The sequence below is a fragment of the Chrysemys picta genome, chromosome 6 (genome assembly GCF_011386835.1).
Source record: "Chrysemys picta bellii isolate R12L10 chromosome 6, ASM1138683v2, whole genome shotgun sequence".
Lineage (NCBI taxonomy): Eukaryota > Metazoa > Chordata > Testudines > Emydidae > Chrysemys > Chrysemys picta.
This window is the reverse complement of record NC_088796.1, coordinates 1,373,176-1,390,603: the sequence shown is the minus strand read 5'-3', so window position 1 is coordinate 1,390,603 and position 17,428 is coordinate 1,373,176. Positions and strand designations below refer to the sequence as shown.

General features: G+C 54.2%; 1 long non-coding RNA gene across 1 annotated transcript in view; it reads left to right on the top strand.

The window, feature by feature from the left end:
- Positions 1-2,570, top strand: part of LOC135984174 (uncharacterized) — a 29,295-nt gene extending 26,725 nt beyond the window's left edge. Inside the window, exon 5 of the long non-coding RNA XR_010602070.1 lies at positions 1,670-2,570. This is a non-coding gene — a long non-coding RNA (uncharacterized LOC135984174). The remainder of the gene's footprint in view (positions 1-1,669) is intronic.
- Positions 2,571-17,428: the final 14,858 nt, after the last annotated feature.

The following is a 17,428-nucleotide window of genomic DNA, read 5'->3' as shown; positions in this document are numbered from 1 at the left end:
CGGGAAGCCCTCAGCAGCCGGCTGACCACTCCCAGCTGGGACAGACACTGGTGCCTGCGCTGCATTTGCCAGGCTGCTTCCCTGAGACACAGGGATCAGTTCATTCGCGCGATCTTCCGCCTCCAGCTGGGCGATGAGCTGTTCTTTGGTGAGCCTCCCAATGCGCAGCTGCCTCTGCTTGCACAGCTCCACCAGGTCGCTCTTACGCCGCTTGGCATACATCTTCCTGCTGGCCACTCACCGGCCTGTGTGCTCACAGCTCCCCACGGTTCCCAGGGGGACCCCTAGTGTGCCAGCCCTTCTCGAGGTCACCACCTCTCTGCCAGGGTCGAGCTGCAGACTCCTCCGCCCCTGGGACCACTCGCTGCGATCCCCCCGGGGGACCCTGTTACTGCAAAAGTCCTTCTCGCTGGTCACACACTCCCAGGGGTAATAACCGTCTCTCTCTCACTCTTCAGTACGCCTGGTCCCCGTCAATCCCCCTTCGTTTTACTGCTCCCCAGTCACTTACTGCAGGAAGCGCCGTCCACGGGGTGCAGTAGATCCCACCTCTGCCACCAGTTGTCACGGAGTATTGGGGAACTCAGGGCCCTGCACCCCCGGCTTCCTGCGATTCACCATGACTCTCAGCCAGCCAGTAAAGCAGAAGGTTTATTTGGATGACAGGAACACAGTCCAAGACAGGTCTTGCAGGCACAGACAACAGGGCCCCCCTCAGTTAGGTCCAGCTTGGGGTCCCAGGGCATCCCAGCCCCCCCCTTTGGGGGGTCAGAGCCATCTCTGCCTCCCAGCCATCTCTCCAGCCTCCTTCCAGCCTGCTTCCAGCACTCTGCCTTCAGCGACCCCTCCCACAGCCTTTGTTCAGTTTCCCGGGCCCCGGAGTCATCTGACCTCCAACCCCCTCCTGGGTTCTCATGTTACAAGCTCAGGTATGTTCCCTTGGGCCGGCTCCCATCCCCCGATGCAGACCATCCTAGTCACACTCCCCTGTCAGCATTCACACACCCCAGCAAGAACAGTCCCAGTTCGTCACATCGCCTCTCTTAAAAAGATAATGACACCTGATTCTTTACTCACTATAAATCGTGAAGTTACGGGTGAGGATGAAGTGGACACACCAACTCAAAGAAGCAGCAGACCCTGCCAGAACAACAGATGCAAAATCTGCCAATGTACCTCCACTGCTGCAGTGATCAACACCCTCCGCCTCACAACTTACCGGATTTATGGATCCTACACCACATGCCTGTCACAACACGTGGTGTACCTCATCCCGTGCACCAAATGCCCCAACAACAACTACGTGGATGAAACCAGACAATCACTATGCTCTCAAATGCACTCACATGGAGAAATGATAAAAGACAAATACATGATATAACCTGTAGGTGGACACTTTTCACACAGCGATCTCTCCATATCTGACCACTCAGTCCTCATCCTCAAAGGAAACCTGCACAACTGCTTCAAAAGACGAGCTTGGGAACTTAAATTCATAACTCTGCTGGACACAACAAAACTAGGGTCTAAACAGACACCGGTTTTATGGCTCATTAACAATTTGTAACACTGCCTGCTAACCCTTAATTGGCCTCTTTTCAAGTGGTCTCCTACAACCTGTGTGAACCCCTTATGCTTAACAATCTGTCCCCCCTTGTCTTTCCCTCAGACTCATGGATTTCACCATCTCTCCGTGGGGAAGCGGAGCAGAGACCCCAGCTTGGCAGCAAAAGGCTGGAAGGTGTGAGGTGGGGGTAAGCGTTGGTTTCTGGAGGATGCCGGTTGCTCTGCCACCTAGAAACCAACTAAGGAAGTCAGACTGAAAATGGAGTCACTGCAGCTTGGCTCGGCTCTGGGCTGACCAGAATGGACGACGTTTTAACCATCAGTTCTCTCTGCTCCCCTAAGGGCTCCTTGTGCTGTGTGCCCCATGACCAATAGACCCGACTGTTCCGGCAGTGCTGTGTGAGTGTCACTGTAAATATTGGTGAGGTGCCTCTGAAGAGCGTATGAGTCTCTACCCAGAGTTGTCTCAGTTGGACTCGCTGAACAGTGAAGAGAAGAGCCGAAGCCCCAGAGGTTCTGTCTCAGAAGGCATTGAGGCCACGTGCCTGCCCTGTAGGAAGAGAGAGACGCCTTGGGGGTCTGGCAGATCAAAGCAATTTCCTCAAAGAGGCTGTTTCAAAGCTGGAGGCGTAGCACTGATCCTCTGGATCCGTGACACTGGTTCACTGGAGATACGCAGTTCTGTGAATTTACTCTAGAGTCCAGAATGATGTTTTAGTCCAAGAATTCGTAACTGTGAATTCGGAGGGTAATTGTCAACATCAGTGTCTGTAACAGGGGAAGGGTTGGTAAAAAGAGCCACAGTGCTCGAAAATCGTCCATCTAAACTAACGTGAGTCTAATAAGGATGAAATTGCATGGCAGTGTTTCTCATCATTTATATCCTTGTCATTATCAATTCTTAACTGTAGCAAATAAATCAACATCATCATGGCAAATCCCAAAGGGATGTTGTCTCCTTGCAGAGCAAACAGCCCCTGGCTTGATCTATAGCTAGGTCCATAAGAAGCAACAGAGAGTCCTGTGGCACCTTCAAGACTAACAGATGTATTGGAGCATAAGCTTTCGTGGGTGACGCATGTGTCTGACGAAGTGGGTATTCACCCACAAAAGCTTATGCTCCAATACATCTGTTAGTCTTGAAGGTGCCACAGGACTCTCTGTCACTTTTTACAGATCCAGACTAACACGGCTACCCCTCTGATACTAGGTCCATAAGGTGGTCTGTCAGTGGTAATTTTATTGTGCCAGTAAATTTTTGGCAACCATGCGATCACTGGCCTTGTAGCGGCATTCCTTGGCAAATGCACTTTGTAATTCATGGCTCCTCCATCCCAATATGTCCGTACCGAGAGAGCCTCTGAAGCCAAACTCATGCTGATGGGGGGGAGTTGCTGGGTTGGCTACGAATATCGTCATTACTGATTTGACCTGCCACTTAACAGGGAGCAGCTGAGGAAGACAATGAGAATCTAAAACCTCAATCTGTTCCTCTTCAGCCTCCCGCAGCGCCCGCGTTTCACTGCCGACAAGAGGGTTGGTATAACCGTGGTTCTGTAGAGCTTGATGTCGTGACATCTCCACGGGGGGCACCAAAGGGCCCAAAACACGGCAGCGGGTGCTGCTATCGAGTGTCCACATCTTTGGGGCAGCCGCCAGTACTGTCTGTGATGCTGCCCTGCGATCTGACAGCTGCCACCTCTCTCCAAACTATTCGGAGACAAACTGTTTTGAAAGCATCTCAGTTTTGACATAAAAGAGGCAACTCAATTAAACAGTGTAGCAAAAAGGCATTCCTCCCACTGGAGATCAGGAACGGTGGAAGCTCCCTACAAGTGTGCATGGGGGCCACTGGTGTCTGAACCATAGCTTGGCCCCCCATGCCGCCCCTGAGCCCCCACCGTCACACTGCCCCTTCCCCCGAGGTCCCACTCCCGCACCACCTGTTCCCCATGCTTTTAAAAGTGATGGGGCTGTGACCCTCTGACCCCCCCCCCCGTTCCAGCGCCCCTAGATTGAGATTGAGACGGAACATAAGGTTTGTAAGGAAAACCAGTTGCTCATCCAGTCCTTGTCTTTTAGCAGCCTGCAATCATCAACTTGACGTCCAATCTTCCAAAAACGTCAACACTTGGTTCCGTTAATTTCCAAAACTTTTGGGGGGCCTTTCCCTTTGACCTCACCCAGGGCTGGATTTACACCTTACGTGCCCCTAGGCACAGCACCTTCAGCGCCCCCCCACCTACCACTGACCTTCATGTTTTCCATAAAAAAATTAATGAAAAGAAATATAAACAATAATTGAAATATTTATTCAATACAATAACAAAAATACATGTAATTAAAACAATCACGTAAGTATCAGGTAGGTGCTATTTTACTGCACATGAACGTTTCCCACTTGACTTCTGCTCTGTAAACGCTCTAATGATCCTCGCCATCCATATCTTTTGAAAGTTCTCCTTCAGTAGTTAGAAGGGAGAGTGTGTTTAATCGTTCTTGCACCATAGATCCCCTCGAGGAGTTTTTAACTCTTCTCTGAGTGGAAAAGGATCGCTCCCCAGAACAGGTCGTCGCTGGAGCTGGGAGAAAAATGCGAAGGGCAATGTAAACATTCGGTAAGTATCCTGCAAGTCCTTCTCACGTGACATACTGCACAACTGTGTCAATGGGATGGCTGTTTCCTTCAGTTGCCTGTTGAGGTGGATGCATTCATCTGTAAACAAATCATCCAAGTCCTAATTGAAGTCTGCTAACAAATTAGCAACACCTGTCGAGATTTCTGGTATAATCAATGTCTTTAACTTTTCTAGAAAACTGAAGCATTCAAAGAATATGTTGTAAGCCTCACTTCGTCACCGCAACTCTTCATGTAGTCTATCCATCACTACAGGCAAAGTATTAATACGATAGTTGTCTCAACCTGTTTTCAGTAATTCGTCTTCTTTGTTATCATCAAGCCCTGGGGTTATATTTCTTCTGCTGCTTATGGTCATACTCATATTCATTAAGTCCGGATACTGATTTAGTGAGTTGTTCGTAATGATCAAAATTGTCTCTCATGCTTGTCACAAATTCGGAAAGAGAACTGTACAGCTGAACAATTGTCCCCAAATCAATGTGGACACTGCAACTTGACATTGGCTGCTTTGAATGGATGAAGTAGGGTTCCCCAGACGTTTGTCATTATTGCAGCCTGCAGGCCTTCGAGTTTATCGAGAATATTCCTTGATTCATTTTGTGTCATTGCCTTTTCAGTGGCATTGGCTGAGATATGTTTAAGGGCATTAATAATATCAGTCCCACCATCTTGAAGAGCCCGCCGGCATGCATCCTGTCTCGCTGACCAATGTGTTTGAGATAAGCTTTTAACGACACATGTACCGGGTTTGACACAAGACATTAATATGTCCCAACGATGGGTGGAAGCAGTGAAAAAGTCATACCGTCATTGCAAAGTACAGAAATAAGACATTGTTTCCTTGCACCACTCGGCGGCATATGATCCCATGAGGTGAAGTGAATGAGCTGCACACGGGATGTACTGAGCCCACCCATTCATTTCCCTTATTCTAGCTTGTACTCCTGAGTACGCACCAGACATACTGCTTACGTTATCGTAAGACTGACCATAGCAGTTCTTAATGTCTAGGCCATATTTGTCCAAAGTATTCAGTACAGTCTCTGCGAGCTGCTGAGATTTATGCCCTGCATTGGGTATAAAGCCCACAAATCCTTCTATGGCTGTGCCATCTTCTTTTACATATCTTATTATGAACATTACTGGTCCACATGTGAAATGTCTGGAGTCGAATCAATGCTTATTCCATAATATTTTGCACACTTAACTTCATTCCGAATTTGTGTAGTTAGTTTATCACTCATTAGTTGAATAAATTCCTAGCACACAGTTTTAGAGAAGTACAAAGCATGCCTGCTATCCACTTTTCCATACAGCTGCAAGTGTTGTGACAGAAACCGATCAAATTGTGTAGTGCCAAATTCATTGCTGTGAGAAGTGGCAAAACCCAATTCAGGAAACTGAGATACAGAATGAATTTAGGAGACTGTTGCATGTCATAGATATTCTGGCAACTTGTTCTATAATTTAGTGGTCCATTCCCAAATGACTCTCTCTCAAAGATTTTGCACTAGAGAATCCAGCTGTAGCTCGAACCTCTCAACGCAGGCAGCCAAACTTAACCAGCGAATTTTTTTGTAGCTAACCAGATTTGAATATTCCTCTTCATTCAGCTCACAGATTTGTCTAAACTCCGTTTTTCTTGCAGCCCCATTGAAATGTCTAAGTGTCGCTTTGATCGTTATCTTCCACAAAGTCAAATTGGACTGATTCAGCGTCTCTAGCCATTAAGGCTTGACAATGGGTCATACAGTGCTGGATGAATCATCACTCGAGCGATCTTTCAGTCACTCTGAAATGCTTTCATGTTGGGCTAGCATTACAGATGCCCCATCTGAAGTAAATCCCACAATTTTCTCCACGGGGTCGTTGTTCTGGTCATTTTCCAAACAACCAACGATAGCTGCATTCAGATTTTCAGCATTATAGCGTTCGGCTATTTCAATTAAGCTCAAAAACTCAGAATGAATTTCACTTGTGTCAACATTCACAAAGCGATGGTAAACAATAAGCTGTTTCTTGTCACTGCGGTCAGTCCTCTCCTCACACATTAAGTTAACAAACAGAGTTAGTCTCTAAGGTGGCACAAGGACTCCTCATTGTTTTTGCTGCTTTACAGTTTCACTGTAAAGATAGGTTTCAGAGTAGCAGCCGTGTTAGTCTGTATCCGCAAAAAGAACAGGAGTACTTGTGGCACCTTAGAGACTAACAAATTTATTAGAGCATAAGCTTTTGTGGACTACAGCCCACTTCTTCGGATGCATCCGAAGAAGTGGGCTGTAGTCCACGAAAGCTTATGCTCTAATAAATTTGTTAGTCTCTAAGGTGCCACAAGTACTCCTGTTCTTTTTACTGTAAAGATAGTCACCTGAATCCTCGGTGTTTCTTGCCACACTTCTGGAACTGCTGCGCAGTCTTTGAAAAGAAGCAGATTTTGGGTCAATTTTTTCAGTGATTTCTTTGAAGACGACACCTGCTGTAAATAGCAGTTTGGCTTTTGCTAAACTGTAGGCAAGGCAAAGATCATTCTGTGCATCTTTGACATCCTGGTTAAGAAAGTCGGTCATTGACTTTACCTGGCTTCCTCTTTTTGCTTTGGCCTCCTTGATGAATTTGTCCTTCTCTACACTCGACATGTTAGAAGTCTTGGACAATTTTTTCCACCAGTTTCACTATCAATCCAATTCCTGCTTAAATCACTGAGACTTGCCCTGTTTCAGTATTGTAATTTCTGTTCACCATTTATTACACTTGCCTACAGTGGAACTTCTGTTCACTGTTTGCCATCCATTAGACTTGTCTATATTGTAACTTCTGTTCACTGTTTGCCATATTGTAATTCACACCCCATTTTAAAACGCTGACTCCATTTTGTAAGGGCTTGCTGAAACTTACAAAGGCAGCTGACTGAACAGCTATGGCTCTTAACAAGTATCTTAACTGTTAATTAGCCAGTTATTGGGGTAACCGGTTTTATGAATGAATATTGTTTCATTCATAAAACTTTACTTATGAAGTTACATTAATAAAGTGAACAATTAAAAACAATTTCATTCATCAGTTCTACAGGAGTGGGTGGCAAAACAGAAATTCTTCCTTCAAGTGTGTCTCTGGAACATAACAAATATACACCACTAGGTGTGCAACAGCCAATAGATCGGCGTATTCGTCAGTCTGAATGGAATAGGATGGGCTCAGACAAACACATGATATGAGTTGAGTATCAGGGGGTCGCCGTGTTAGTCTGTATCCACAAAAACAACGAGGAGTCCGGTGGCACCTTACAGACTAACAGATTTATTTGGGCATAAGCTTTCGTGGGTAAAAACCTCACTTCTTCAGATGCACGGAGTGAAAATGACAGCTGCGGGCATTATTATACATGAGTATATAGGAGTTGCTCTTTTATATTAGTAGCTGTGTCAGTTGTACGGTGTGAAACCGTGTTGAGAAAGCGGGATTGCATCTAGCTGGGCCGCTGCTTTCTCTCCTAGCCTCACTGCTCACCTGTTCTGTGCAGGGGCAGGTGGCGTTTCTCACCTGCGTTGTGTGCCTGATGAGCTTTGGCAATTCACAGAGACGCAAGGGAATTGCCAAATTATCTCTCTTGTTCTGTTAGCGCATTCAGCTTCCTCTGGAAAAAGCCAGTGGGTTTTGGTCAGGAGTTCTGCCTGAGGGAGGGATAGCTCAGTGGTTTGAGCATTGGCCTGCTAAACCCAGGTTGTGAGTTCAATCCTTGAGGGGGCCACTTAAGGATCTGGGGCAAAATCAGTACTTGGTCCTGCTAGTGAAGGCAGGGGGCTGGACTCGATGACCCTTCAGGGTCCCTTCCAGTTCTATGAGATGGGTATATCTCCATTATAAAGGGGGTTGCAAGGTTATTATGTGGGGTTTCGAGCTGTCAGACTCCACTTCACCACCAGCATTTATAATGGGGTTAAATTCAAAAACATGTTTTTAATGTATAAGGGGGGGGGTCACACTCAGGGGCTTGCTGTGCGAAATGGGTCACCAGGACACAAGGTTGAGAACTGCTGGTTTAGGTGCTAAAGCAGGTGCCTTGTTTCCAGATGCTGCCAGGGCCGCAGGCTGTCATTTGTCAGAACTTCACATACAACACACTGAGGCTGTGGCACGTCGCTGGGCCCACTTCATTTAAATCCCAGGTTTAAATAAACTTCATATTGTCGGCTTTTGTGTTTCACTGGCATCTTCCCTGCTGGCATCACTTCATCTGGCGGGGTCTGGGTCTCTCCCTTTGGCACAGAGCGCTCCAGTTCTGAACTGCAGATCGTTTTCTCTTGCAGTTTATAATGTGTGTGATTGTTCAGGGGAAAGCGTAAGTCTGACATGTAGCAGTTGCTAACACCACTACGCAAGATAAACAAAAGTTATTTGCAGTCAGAACCTGCTTTCCCCATGAGAGATATATTGACAATTGTATTGTTCTCTGCAAGCTGAAAAATTTGCATTAGCAGCAAAGTCCTTGAACTAGGCAACATTGTTCTAACCGCCTTTTTTTTTTTTTGTATCACCAAATCTTTCTTTAAACCCTCCTCCCCCCGCCCCCCAAAAATCTGATAGCTAAGACAGGCAACTGGCACCTCCCTGGCACATACCTGTACCTCTCCAGGGAGGTGCACCCCGGAGTTTGAGAACCTCTGGCTTAGAGCAATGGATTTTTAAACAGCTGTTTTTTAGAGCACAGGTGTTTGCACCCAGCTCAGCAGGGCGGGGGAGGAGGCTAATCGAGGAACCAATAGGGTGGGTGCAGGCACTGCCTTGGGCCCAGCTCCCGGGAGGAGATGGGGCTTGTGCCGGAGGGCAGCCTCTTTCTGTGTCAGGTAACGACATAGCCACTTGACTTGGCATTGGGTGTTTACACTGGCTCTGAAGTCCCCGGAATCGTGAGATTGCTGGTGCAGGAGACTTGACGAATGTCTCCAAGTATGTTTGTGCCAAGTTCATCGGTGGAGGAATAAAAGCAGCATTGGGTATGTGCAGCGCTGGTGCAGAACCAGCCAAATGAAGGCAAACTGCAGCGTCCATAGAACAGCTGCTCCATCACCTGCTGCTCTCGCACAAGGCATCCCGGGGTGACTGAGGGGTGGGCCTTGCCCCTGCTCTGGTCACTTCTTGCCTGTCTGGGGGTGAACGTCCCCGTAGTTTTAACTCCTGTCTTGAAGGATTGGTACACAGACGAGGCCCTTCGTTCTCAGTCTGTATTGTGTAAAATTTCCCAGGAATTCATGAGTGTTTATTACAAAAACATTTAAATGGGGGAAATCGCTGCACAAAAGAGGACATCACAGATTGCTGGGTAAATCTTGGGCTTACAATTGGGGGATGGGAGGACGGGAAAAAAGCAACAAATAGAGAAGAGTAAGAGAAAGTAAAAACAGTGGGATGCTGTGGTTTATTTCATGAACCATATTTAGCTGCATAATAGGTAGAGCCACTAGATGGTCCCCACACCTAGTGAAGCCCCAGATCCTGTAACAAACAGAATTTTACGTAAAACGTAAATTGAACTCAGAACACTGTGCCCAACCTCTGGGTTTGTGAATCGATTGTCTCTAATCCCCATGAACAATGACCCTTTTCTTTGTAATAAACGGTTGACCGTGGGTGACTTCCGCTTCGTATGAGGGGCTTCACGGTACATTCCGAAAGTCCGGCTAACAGGCTCACAGCAGTTCTTCCAAGGCTTGTTCTCCAGCCGTCTTGGCTGACGCTGAATTTAGGAAATATTCTCTCCACGCCGGCTGGGACGCTGAGGATGTGACGAGCAGCACAGCTCAGTGCGGTGGATTTCCACGAGCCAGAGGGGGGGATGCCGCTGTTGTCTGGAGAAGCCATTGCCATGTACACATGGACTTTTCCTGCCAGCTTAGCCCTTTCTTCCTCAGGAGCCACAAAGGGGGAATTACACAAAAATACAATCTGATTCATAGATTCATGGATTCTAGGACTGGAAGGGACCTCGAGAGGTCATCGAGTCCAGTCCCCTGCCCACACGGCAGGACTAAATACTGTCTAGACCATCCCTGATAGACATTTATCTAACCTACTCTTAAATATCTCCAGAGATGGAGATTCCACAACCTCCCTAGGCAGTTTATTCCAGTGTTTAACCACCCTGACAGTTAGGAACTTTTTCCTAATGTCCAACCTAGACCTCCCTTGCTGCAGTTTAAGCCCATTGCTTCTTGTTCTTAGAGGCTAAGGTGAACAAGTTTTCTCCCTCCTCCTTATGACACCCTTTTAGATACCTGAAAACTGCTATCATGTCCCCTCTCAGTCTTCTCTTTTCCAAACTAAACAAACCCAATTCCTTCAGCCTTCCTTCATAGGTCATGTTCTCAAGACCTTTAGGAGTCTGGTGGCACCTTAAAGACTAACAGATTATTTGGGCATAAGCTTTCGTGAGTAAAAACCTCACTTCTTCGGATGCATAGAGTGAAAGTTATACATGTGTCAGTATATAATGCCTGCATCTGTAACTTTCACTCTATGCATCTGAAGAAGTGAGGTTTTTACTCACGAAAGCTTGTGCCCAAATAAATCTGTTAGTCTTTAAGGTGCCACCAGACTCCTTGTTGTTTTTGTAGATACAGACTAACACGGCTACCCCCTGATACTCAAGACCTTTAATCATTCTTGTTGCTCTTCTCTGGACCCTCTCCAATTTCTCCACGTCTTTCTTGAAATGCGGTGCCCAGAACTGGACACAATACTCCAGCTGAGGCCTAACCAGAGCCGAGTAGAGCGGAAGAATGACTTCTCGTGTCTTGCTCACAACACACCTGTTAATACATCCCAGAATCATGTTTGCTTTTTTTGCAACAGCATCACACTGTTGACTCATATTTAGCTTGTGGTCCACTATAACCCCTAGATCCCTTTCTGCCGTACTCCTTCCTAGACAGTCTCTTCCCATTCTGTATGTGTGAAACTGATTGTTCCTTCCTAAGTGGAGCACTTTGCATTTGTCTTTGTTAAACTTCATCCTGTTTAACTCAGACCATTTCTCTTTAACTCAGACCATTTCTTTATTGTTCTCAGTAGAGGCCACACCTTTGTGCTCGGGGTCAAACAGCACAGTGGCTTCCAGAATGGTGACTTGCTCTTAACTGCTGACAGGGACATATTCTGAGCGGCAGTAGCACCCCGCTTCTTTGCCAGCTCTTCGTGACAACGTGGAGAGCGTGTCTGAGTGGATCCTGCCTGCTGACTGGGGAAAGGGACATGAAAAGAAGGGTTTCCTGCAGTGTCCACAGCAGTGCTTTTGTGACTAAGTTCTACACATACAAGGGGGCACTGGTGTGACAAACGAGTGTGCAAACCGCTAGCCTAGCAGGGCTCCCAGACCCGGAGAGCAGCGCGTCCGTGCTGCCTGCCGCTGGCACCTGGGCAGCGTTTCCCTGGTGGGCACCGCCCTGAGCGGGTGGTAGCAACTCACCCGGACACCCTGGTACCCCAAGATGTGTCAGCCCCCTCCAGGCCCATGCGCCCCGCTGAGCCCGCAGGGCCGGTGCAGGGCGGCAGGCAGGATTTGGGGCTAATAGCCACGGGGCCTTTGCCAGCCCCGCTGTGCCCCCCCCAGCCCCCAGCGCTGCGACCCTGACCCCTCCCCCGGCCCGGGAAATCCCCTCTCTGCCCTGGGGGGGCGGCTGCTGCTCCCCGCGGGCTCCCCACGCCCCCGGCCCGCCCGGGTGTCAGCTGCGCCCGTCACCGAGGCATCGGGGCGGCTGATGGGGGCGGGGAGTCCGGGCGGGGCGGACCCGGAAGCCGCGGCAGGTGCTGGGCTCGGCCGGCATGGAGGCGGCCCCGGCCCGGTACCAGGCCCGCTACCAGCGCCTGGGGGGCAGCGACAGCGACGGGGAGGAGGCGGTGGAGCTGCGGGACGGACCGGACCGGTGAGTGCGGGCGGACCGGACCGGACCGGAGCAGAGACCCGCCCCGCCCGCAGGTCCCCGGCAGGTGCCGCCTGCCCCCCCCCAGCCCCCGCCTGGCCCCATAGCCGCCCCCGCCTGCCCCCCCAGCCCCCGCCTGGCCCCATAGCCGCCCTCTGCTCCCACGGGGCCGCCCCCGGCCCCACACGTGCCAGCTGCAGGGGGGCTGCGCCCTGCCCGGCCCTACGGCCGCCCTACACCGGCTGGGGGGGCAGGCTGGCTGGGCAGGGTCCCCCTGTCAGAGACCGGGTCCGGGCCCCCTTGGCCAAGGGCGGGGTTTACAGGGGGGGGGCTGCTGCCACCCCAGCGCTCGGCCCGTTACCAGGTGCCAAAGACGAGTCACTGACGGGGGCACCAGTGGGCACAGCCTGCGCCCGGCCCATCCCCCATGCCCGGCCCCCTATGCCCGGCCCATCCCCCCCGGCCCCCTATGCCCGGCCCCTGGCTTGTCCCCCCTGCCCAGCCCGTCCCCCATACCCCCCACACCCAGCCCATCTCCCATACCCCCCACACCCAGCCCGTCCCCCCTGCCCAGCCCGCCCTGCCCCCCCCGCCCTGCCCATCCCCCCTGCCCCCCACACCCAGCCCATCCCCCCTGCCCCCCACACCCAGCCCGTCTCCCCTGCCCATCCCGCCCTGCCCCCCATGCCCTGCCCATCCCGCCCTGCCCCCCACACCCGGCCCATCCCCCATGCCCCCCATGCCTGGCCCCGGCTTGCCCGCATTGCCCCCAGGGGCCGACAGGCTCCTAGGACCCCCACGGGGCCGGGCTCCCCTCCAGCACAGGGACTTTCGGCCCAGGTGAGGCGCTCGCAGCAGCACGGGCGTGTGGGGAGCGTCAGACCTGGGTGGACCCCAGGAGCTGGCCTCGGACTCTGCCGCCTGGCTCAGTGGAGCGAGCCGGGTTTTTAATCAAACATTAACCCCGCTCGAGGATTGTGCTGGCGCCCCATGGGGGCCCCTCTGCCAGCAGGGGAACGGGCTGCGCCCCTGAGTGCTGGGGGCCAAGGGGCCAGCTCCCCCTGCCCAGGGACGGGCGCTGTTCCCTCGGGATGGCGACACAGACGAGGCCGGGGTAGGGAGAGGTCAGTGCCTGGGGCTGGCCTGGCGCCACGGACACTGACTGCAGCTCTGGGGCAGCGAGAGTGCGGCGCAGCCCCGGCCTGGCCTGGGGAGAGGTCTGAAACCCCGTCCCTCGGCCAACGCTGGCTTTGCCCACCGGTGCCCCTCGGCCCATGGGCTGTGCCAGGTCAGGGCCATGACCCCGCAATGGAACCGCTTAGCCCAGAGCCGGGCACAGGGGTCACCCCACTGCACTGCGAGCAACAGCGCTGGGGATGAGCATGGCTGGCTGGGGGCTGCCCGGAGTACGGGAGGGGGCGAGCTAGGCGGGGCTGGCAGTCGCCCTGCAGGGGAGTGCCTGGGAACGGTGCTGGGGGGCCTGGGCCGTGAGCCAGGCTGGATGACGGTGTGACGCTTCTCGGGGCACCCCAGTCACCTTGTTACCCCTGCCTCCAGCGGGAGGGGGTCCTGCCAGTTCCCTGCCACCCCCAGCCTGGCAGCCCTCCAGCCCTCTCCCTGGGCTTCACCATCCCTGCCTTTGCCCTGCCGGCTGCCCACAGATCCACCCAGCCCCCAAGACCCTGCAAAGTGTCCCCTGTGGGATCCAGCCCCACACCGGGTCCCCCAGAAATCCCACATCCCAGACCTTTCTGGGGTGTTGCAGCAGTGGACAATGGAGCAATACGTTACAGCACAGGCCAGCCGGGGAGGGGTGACAGCACCAGGACACGTGTTTCCCTGGCGTCTCGCTTTCGCTCCCAGACCATAAGGGCATAATTCTCAACAAAGTTACCTTAGCCCTTAAATCTCGCCCGCCGCGGGCACGTCTCCCAGGGCCCGAGTGTCGACACGTCACCTCGCCTGCTGCCCTTTGTGACAAGCACCATGGCAGTGGGGTGTGAGCTGCAGCGAGGGTGTCAGACCTGAGGCCGGAGAGCTTGTAAAGAACAGCGAGCCCTTTGCAGCTGGCACCGACGGGCCCGTGTCCCAGACGGGCGCTGGCCCTGCCGGAAGCTACGTGGCTTTGCCAGACGCTGGGCACTGTTGGGAGGGACCAGACAGGCAGCCCGAGGGAGCTGCAGCGGGAAGGCCCTGGGCCAGGGCCCCGTGTCTGCCCCAGCGAGGTGCCGGCTGTGCTGCTGGGAGCGTTCAGCCCAATGGCAGGGAAGGGGAACGTGTAACACACAACACCCCGGGCCCCATTAGGATCAGGCCCTTGGCCTCGGGGGGGGGCCTAGCCAGAGGGGGATGGGGACATTGGCTCAGCTGGCCCCTATCCGGGCCTGGATTCTGGTCGTGTGGCTGCCAGGCCCAGCTCCCCCCTTCCCAGACTGCACCGGGCGTGAGGCACCTGCGTGGGTGCAGACGGAGTGGCCTGCTCCAGCCCCTGCCCCACCCCTTGTCTCGTCCTCCCTGCCCTCTTGGCACCGGGAGCCCCCTCCCGCTCAGCCCCTCCGAGCTCTGCAAGCCCCTGGCCTTGGCTGCCGCGCAGCTCCTGGCGGGGGGCCCAGACCCCAGCGGGCTGGTGAATTTGGCTGTAATCCTATTACGGGAGCTGAATGGGCCTCACTAATCCCATTAGGCAGCAGCAGATCTCCCGCTTCCTTCCAGCCCTCCTGGGGCAGGGGAACAGGCTGGCGAGTGGCGGCTTGGCTGGTTACTGTCGGGAGCTGGCTGCAGGGAGCCCTCGGGAGCTGGGGGCCGCTGCGGTGCCCTGGACGGGCGTCCCCCAACGCTAGTGACGTGTCGGGAGGGGCTGGGGTCCCTGTGCTGTTCCAGGGACAGGCCCCACCCCCACCGCTTGGCATCCCCGGCCCTGGATGGGGGCGGGTGGAGCCAGGTGGAGTGTCCGGCCGAAGTGACCTATGGCAACGGGCACACGGGTGCTGGAGCATGGGCAAGGCCCCCCCACCCAGGGTGTCTAGCTGGGCCCTGGGCATCTGGGGCTTTGTGTGCGGCACTGAAGGTCCCACCAGCCTGGCCTTCCCCGGTGAAAGGGGCACTGGCCCAGGCTGGGTCCCGAGGGCTCCTGGGGCCGCAGCGCCCCACCCTAGCCATGCTGGGTGGAGTTTAGGGGGCGTTTGGAGCCACAAGGAGGCTCCTTGACCTGCGGGACTCCTGCCAGGCCAAGCCAAGGCATGTCTCTGGTCAGCTGCGTGCACATGACCGTGAGCAGAGCATGCTCGGGCGGGGCCAGCGCTGGGCCCTGGGGGAGTGGTGCGTGGCCTGGCTTGGGCCGAGTGGGGACGGGACCCTCACCCCGACAGACCCCGGAGCCTCAGAGCCAGCCCACGTTGCTCCAGTGCCCAGAGAGAGCCCCAGCGGGGGCTGGCAGAGGGTACTGTAGCCCCCAGGAAGTCTGCCAGCACCTTAGGCCTGACCATACCCCCAGCTGTGCCAGTGCCCTGAGCCCCCTTCCCCCCCCCCCCCGCTATCCCAGCCCCGGGCTCCCCCCCAGCTCTGCCAGTGCCCCTCAGTCCTGACACCCCCCCCGCTATCCCAGCCCTGGGCTCCCCCTCCCCCCAGTTCTGCTGGTGCCCCTCATCCTGACCCCCACCCCTGCTATCCCAGCCCTGGGCTCCCCCTACAGCTCTGCTGATGCCCCTGAGTCCCGACCCACAGCCCCCCGGTTGTTCACCCCTGGACTCCTGCCCGTGCACCCATAGTTCTGCTGCTGCCCCCTTCCTGCTCCCCAGGGCCCCCCGCAGTCTGCTGGGAGCCTCCCTCTCGGGCACGACCTGGAGCACAGGCTGACACCGGTTGCAGTGGGCTGATCTCTCTGTTCTCTCTGGCTCTCTGCAGATCCTCGCTGCAGGCGCTGCTTCACCAGCACCACCGGGAGACCTGCGCCCGCATCTCCTCGGCCCTGGTGCTGCTGGCGCTGGCCTTGGCCTTGGCCTTTTACCAGATGACCTCCGGAGGCTCCTCGCGGCTGGGCGGCGCCCAGGTTCCCAGGCAGGATGGTGGCGCTGGGCAGATGGGGGCGCAGGAGGAGCCTGGAGACATCCCATCTGCGGCTCACATGCATGCACGGGGCGTTTACCATCATGCCACCCTCATCACCAGCTCAAGTGAGCGTCACACAGCATGGGGTGCAGGCCCCAGCCCAGCCCGGGCCCCCAGAGGGCACCGCTTCCTCCTGCCGTGTTCAGGCTGGGTACCCCTCGGGTCGCTGTGATGGGCTCCCTGGGGTACAGCCTGGAACTGGGGTACAGCTGAGCCTCTGTCTTACCAAACCTGGGCTCCCGCTCGCACTGGGATGCTGTGACAAGCTGCAGACCCCTCCAGGTCCTGCACTCACACAGCTATTTACAGACAGGGACACACCAGCTGAGTTACATGAATACTTTCACCAGCCACTCATGAACCAACAAGAGAGAGGCCCCAGCCAGTTCCCCCGAGCCCCCCAGCCTGGGACCCCAGAGCTGTCCCGTCCTGCCCTGGTCAGAAGCCTGACCAGTGTAAGTTGTTACCCAGTTACTCTCCCTCAGTGTGGAGAGGACAACGCACCAGCCCCTGTTCCTAAGCAGATTTCCCTTTGCACTTCAAACAACTCACTGTCTTAGGTAAAACATATAAAACAGATTTGTGAATTACAGCACGAGAGATTCTTAGTAACAGCGAACAGATCAGAGCTGGTGACCTAAGAAATAAAACAACATCACAATCTGAGTTCTATACACTAGACAGGCTTTGACTCCAGCAGGGTCTCACCCTGATGGTACAGGCACTGTGATCCCCTACCTTTTCCATGGGGCGGGCGCCGGACGACTACCCGCCGAGGACCGTGGCCGCTGGACAAGCGGCCGCCGAAATGCCACCGTGACGCGGCAATGTCAAGAGGCGTCGCCACTGAAATGCCTCTGAAATTCGGCAGTAGCGCTTCTTGACGTTGCCGCTTCACGCTGGCATTTCGGCAGCTGCTTGTCCAGCGGTCGGTAGGCGGGCGCACATAGATGCCCCGGTGGGTGCCATGGCGCCCGCGGGCACCATGTTGGGGACCCCTGTCCTAGATCCTCCTTTCTAGCCTGGGCCCCTCTCCCACGTCCCAAGGCGTTTCCCTCGAGCCGTGTTTCCAGGTGTTGAGTTGTGGGGGAGTGAGGCCACATGATGACATCACTTCCCCCTTTTATAGCTTCTCCCCTGTGGAGGGAACTTCCTTGTCCCCAACATAAGCCCCCAGCACGTTTGTGGGAAGGTCCAG